The sequence below is a fragment of the Ochotona princeps genome, chromosome X, assembly GCF_030435755.1.
Source record: "Ochotona princeps isolate mOchPri1 chromosome X, mOchPri1.hap1, whole genome shotgun sequence".
Classification (NCBI taxonomy): domain Eukaryota; kingdom Metazoa; phylum Chordata; class Mammalia; order Lagomorpha; family Ochotonidae; genus Ochotona; species Ochotona princeps.
In genome coordinates this window covers 52,190,191-52,196,190 of record NC_080865.1, presented here as the reverse complement: position 1 = coordinate 52,196,190, position 6,000 = coordinate 52,190,191, and positions in this window count along the sequence as shown.

The following is a 6,000-nucleotide window of genomic DNA, read 5'->3' as shown; positions in this document are numbered from 1 at the left end:
AGAATCTGGTCTGGGAACACCTCAGACAAAGTTTCTTGGGGATCCCCCCAAATGAGCTTCTGAACTCAGAACCCTAACCATCAGAAGACAGAGGACAGAACAAGTCACTCAACCACCTCAGCTATATGTTGTCAATGAAAAACTGGGCAAACGGAGACTCTATGATGGACTATGTCAATCAGTGGATTCTCCAATGACCTCATCGTTGTTGGAGTGGTGAGAGTGGAAGCAATTCATAACTGTTGAACTATCAAAACCACTTGAGCAGGACCCTCAGAACATGCCCCACCTTTGGGTCCTGGTATGGGTGGGAGACTGTGTGGGGCTTCTCCCTTAAACTCTCATTTTACATCATATATATATATATATATATTTACTTATTATTTTTAATTCATTAACTACATTGTATTATGTAACACAGTTTCATAGGTACTTGGATTCTCCCCTCCCCTCCCCAAACCCTCCCACCATGGTGGATTCCTCCACCTTGTTGCATAACCACAGTTCAAGTTCAGTTGAGATCCCCCCAGTGCAAGCATATACCAAACATAGAGTCCATCATCTTATTGTCCAGTCAAGTTCAACGGCTTCTTAGGTATACCCTCTCTGGTCTGAAGACAGAGCCAGCAGAGTATCATCCTGATCAATTAAAAGCTCCAACATACCATCAGCAAAAATTTACATCATTATGGAATTAATTGACATAGTAATGAGTAACCAATATGGTAAAAGTGGCTAAATGGGCCAAACTGGAAACCATAATGCTAAGGGAAATGAGCCAATCCCAAAAGGTTAAGTACCACATGTTTGCCTTAATTTAAGATGATATGATGTTATGTATAACATGTTATGTTATGAATGTTATATGTTGTGTATAAGCTAAAATTGAAATGTCAATGAGATGGTCACAGAAGGTGGTTAAGAACTTACATCAGATATGTTAAGGAAACAATACGGAACTAATTGTTTTGCCCATCTTCCTGTAGTGCTTGAACCTTTTTACCCTAATTATGTCAAGATTGTAAAATAAATAAATAAAAAACAAAAACATAAACAAAATAAAACAAAACAAAACAAAAACTGTGTCATAAAATGAAATGAAATTGGGCCCGGCGCTGTGGCCTAGTGGCTTAAGTCCTCGCCTTGAAAGCGCCAGGAACCAATATGGGCACTGGTTCTAATCCAGGCGGCCCTGACGTTGCGGTCACTTGGAGAGTTTACCATCTGAAGGAAGATATTTCTCTTGTCTCTACTGCCCTCTGTATACCTAACTTTGTAATAAAAATAAATAAGTCTTTAAAAAATGAAATGAAATTTTAAAAAAGCAAAAAAAGTATGTGAAAAATGAAATTAAGAGCAGTTTTATTTTATAAACATCCATGCATCGTTTTTTCGTAATAAGTACTTTTTCATGAGCATTTTTCAGTTGCCTCATATATTTGAGTTTTGAAAGTTATTTCTGAGGCCTGATGCGATGGCCTAGCAGCTAAAGTCCTTGCCTTCAACGCGCCAGGATCCCATATTGGTGCTGGTTCTAATCCCCGCAGCTCCACGTCCCATCCAGCTCCCTGCATGTGACCTGGGAAAGCAGTTGAGGATGGTCCCAAAACCTTGCAACTGCGTGGGAGACCTGGAGGAAGTTCCAGGTTCCTGGCTCTGGATCAGCACTACACCGACCATTGTGGTCACTTGGGAAGTTAATCATTGGACTGAAGATCTTCCTCTCTGTCTCTTCTCCTCTCTGCATAACTGACTTTGTAATAAAAATGAATAAATCTTAGTAGAAATAAAGGTTATTTCTGCATGAAATATCTTTTAATTGCATTTTTACACAAACTTTTTGATGTGACCTGTACTATTTGTAGTGTAATTACAGTCAGAACAAAATTTAACCTCAATTATTGAGACATAAACTCCGTGAGTACAGAGAATCACATCATGCAACAAAGCACTTTCCACATAGTAAAAAGTTCAAATTTTTGGTAAGGAACAAATTAATATGGGAAAACTAAAAGCAAATTTATTGTTTTGGCTTTCTGTAATTAACTACACTAATATGTTGTATACATTATGATTAATGTGTCTCCATCCATCAGAAATACAAAAGACAGATTTAAACATTTGAGTGGTAAATTAAACACCAAAATGTCTATTTGAATGTATCCACCATTTCCTCCCTAAGTCTAACAGTTGCTTCGTTATTGTATTCCCCAAACTTTAGAGTAATCCTAAAGAATTTCAAACAATGTCTTTTTTATCCAGTGAGAATCTGGAATTGTAAGGCTGCAGTATTCCAAACAGCAATCTCAGGAAACATGGAGCTGACTCCATACTAATGCCATTACAAACCTTCTTTGTAATGATGGGTGGAGAAGATGAAATAAACCCTCAGTAATGCATATCACTACAAGAGCTTGTGATTTCTCAACTTCACTGTTGATTTCTATCTCCATTGCTCAGTTCAGAGTTGTGAATTTTTGAAGCACTTAAGCAAATAAGTAAGTCTAAGTGAAATCTCTGAATAATTTACAAAACTGTCTATCCAGCCTCCAGAAATGTAATTTTCACGCTCCCTGGGATATTCTAGGACTCCCAAGTCTTTCCCACACTGTTGGAGGTTTTGCAACATCTATATGGATACAAATTGGGTTATGTGAGTTTCTATACTTAGAACTTGCCATAAAGATTCCACTTTTCTCTGACTTCTATGGAGAATAAATATATTGTGACAGAAGAATTTCAACAATATCTTAGTTTTTTTTTTTTTTGCTTTGCATTGCAACCTTCATTTTTTTCCTTCTCACTGATAATAATGTTTTTATTGCCTTATCCTTATGCCTAAAAAGTGTCTTATTATAAAAGATTAATATAGAGAGGGGCATTTGGGATGAAAATTGAGAGAAAACAGGATGTTCCCCATAAACAGAGCAGGATTTATGTAGTAGCAGAAATAACATTGAAATAAACTCTTTGTAATGAAGATCATTCTCTTGAACTTCTCCAACTGGTTATGACTGGTTTCGGTTAAGGTGGAGCTGATTCTAACATTACATTGTTGTTGTTACTGATAATTATTTTTATTGTGCTATGCAATATTCACATGGCATTTCATGGCATCACATTTAAAGCCCATATCTTTTTTTCCAGTTCTTGAAGTTATCACTTTTATTGAATTTGTGGGTAGGTAGACAGAAAAAAGTAGAATTTCATACTAAATTTATACACAACTCATTACTTTCTTGCATTTCACTACACAAGCTTAACCTTTAAAATGAAACTTACAATATAAATATACAAGCTCTCTCAGGCATAAATCTTACTTAAGAATACAATATTTCGGGCCCAGCGGCGTGGCCTAGCGGCTAAAGTCCTCGCCTTGAAAGCCCCCGGGAACCCATATGGGCGCCAGTTCTAATCCCGGCAGCTCCACTTCCCATCCAGCTCCCTGCTTGTGGTCTGGGAAGGCAGTCGAGGATGGCCCAAAGCCTTGGGACCCTGCACCCGCGTGGGAGACCTGGAAGAGGTTCCAGGTTCCTGGCTTTAGATCGGCGCATCGGCCCGTTGCGGCTCACTTGGGGATTGAATCATCGGATGGAAGATCTTCCTCTCTGTATATCTGACTGTACTAAAATAAATCTTTTTTTTAAAAAAAGAATACAATATTTCTTCTTCCATTTCATTCACCATTTATCCATTTCTTAATCCATTCAAAATGTTTTTACTTGATTTCCAAGAATAAAACAAGGAGGTTTATTTTAGAAGTTTCTAGCTTACATTTTTGTGAAACAAAGCTAGATTTTTGAACAACGTCTCTTTGTACTAAGAGGAGCCAGTCAACAAAATAACTACCATGAATTATAAAGTGACTGTAAAAGCAGTATCTGCCCCTCTCCCCCCAAAGGATAAAATTGATCCATAAAAATAATTCAGAATGTTTTGTCACAGGAGTGTGATTTTCCTAAGTTTGAAAGACCCTGCTTGAAACTGAAGACAGATAAAGAGCATTAAATTTTTATGTATGTCTTTTTCATGAATGTCAATATACATTTCATTTCTGTATTTGTATGTACATGCCTATGTGCTATTATTGTAGGAAAAATTACAAATAAAAGAATGACATTGCTGTGAGTCTCTGTGTGTGTGTGAATAAAATGTGCTGATGAATGTACTCAGTGTTCCCTGATTTTCCACATATTCTTTGCTAGTCATATAAAGCCTACAATTAAATAAAAATTACAAGGTTTGGAAATCATTGTTTTACTCTACTTGAAGACATCTAAATTCTCTGAAACACTACATTTCCCTATAGCAATTCAATAACTTTAATTAAATCACACAAAATTGCAGGTAGTACCAGTATATAAGAATATTACAAGTTTGCACGTTGACTGCATTTTTCTCTTTGTGATGTACCACATGTCATTTGTATAACAATTTTGAACTTGCCACTGCATTACGGTGTGAAATATAATATTTGAAGTTGGTTGTTTTATTTATGAGCCCCCATACAACTCCCTTCTGGTCTTCTGATTTAGCAATGTTATAAGTAGATAGCAATGATTCTATAAAATCTGATAGCATATCTTATATATATATTATTTGACCTTAAGAATAAGTAATAAAGGCTGCGTTTTTATAAACTCTGAGACATTTCATTGTAAGTCCACAGAGATCTTTTTAAAGTCAAGTGAAATTTACATTATTATTGATAAAAGAAGAAGCTTTTTATTTGTGAAAATGCTTTGCTAAAATCCATTTCTCAGCCCAGTTCCCATCACAGGATGTTTGAATTAATGGTCTTAACTTCATTGCTCCGCATGTGAGTAAAACTAAGTTTTCGTGAATGTCAGGCACACCCAACTAAACCAGTTTTAAATTTGTAGACTCTTGCATTGAGCAGATTGGCAAATCACAGCACGTTGTAGTCTCTAGTACATCTGTGAGTCATTATTATTTTTTAAAAAGGAAAGACATCTTGAAATTCACCTTGTCAACACTGATGATAATTAGAAAGAAAATGTAATTGATTTATTCACAAGTAGGACCTCTTAAAAGTTATATCCCATCTTCATCATCAGTTACATTACTTCAAGTATGCTGGCCTGTAAGAACTAAAAGGTTTTTACTTCCCGCAGAGAAAAAATTTTATCATTAAGTGGAATGATTCATTTGAATGATAGACTTAGCTGCTACCCTTAACCTCTACAAAAGCTTATTTTCATTACACATTTAAACTAATAGTCAATTTTGAAGACCAAATTCTCCAAAACACTGAATCTGAGTTAATTCTACAAGGCATGGTGAATATATGATGACAACACAGAAGCAAGCAAGATGATTTGAAAAACCATTAGCACTTCATGACTTTTAGTTTAACAAAGTGTTTGCAATTGAAAATGGATTTGAGCACATCATACAAATGAATATCCATTAATTTTTAATACATTTTATTATTGTTATTATTTTATAATACGGTTTCATATTCCCTTATTCTCTCCCCAGTTCCCTCCCTCCCCCAGTTCCTCTATATCATTACGAACATATAGTTCTTCATACTCAGTCTTATGTCCATCATTGCGGGCATAGACAATGGCAGAAAGTCCAGAATCCTATTGTCAAGATATAGTAAACAGTTTCGTTGTAAGTCCATCTTTGTCTGGAAATAGAGATGCATACCACACTACATCCTCACATCTGGATGTTAGTCTTCATTTCACAGCTACTGTACATCTCCTTAAATGAAAAGAAAGAAAAGGAGAAATTTACAATGCCATGAAGTTAAATGACATGTTACTAGATATGACAGTCTCCATTACACAACTACTGCACATCCCCTTAAATGAAAAGTCATGATACAAAATCAACAATAGAAAGAAAAATAGAAATTTGCAATGCCTGAAGTTAAATGACATGTTACTAGATATGACAGTCTCCATTACACAGCTACTATACATCCCCTTAAATGAAGAGCCACGAAACAAAATCAACATCAGGGAGAAA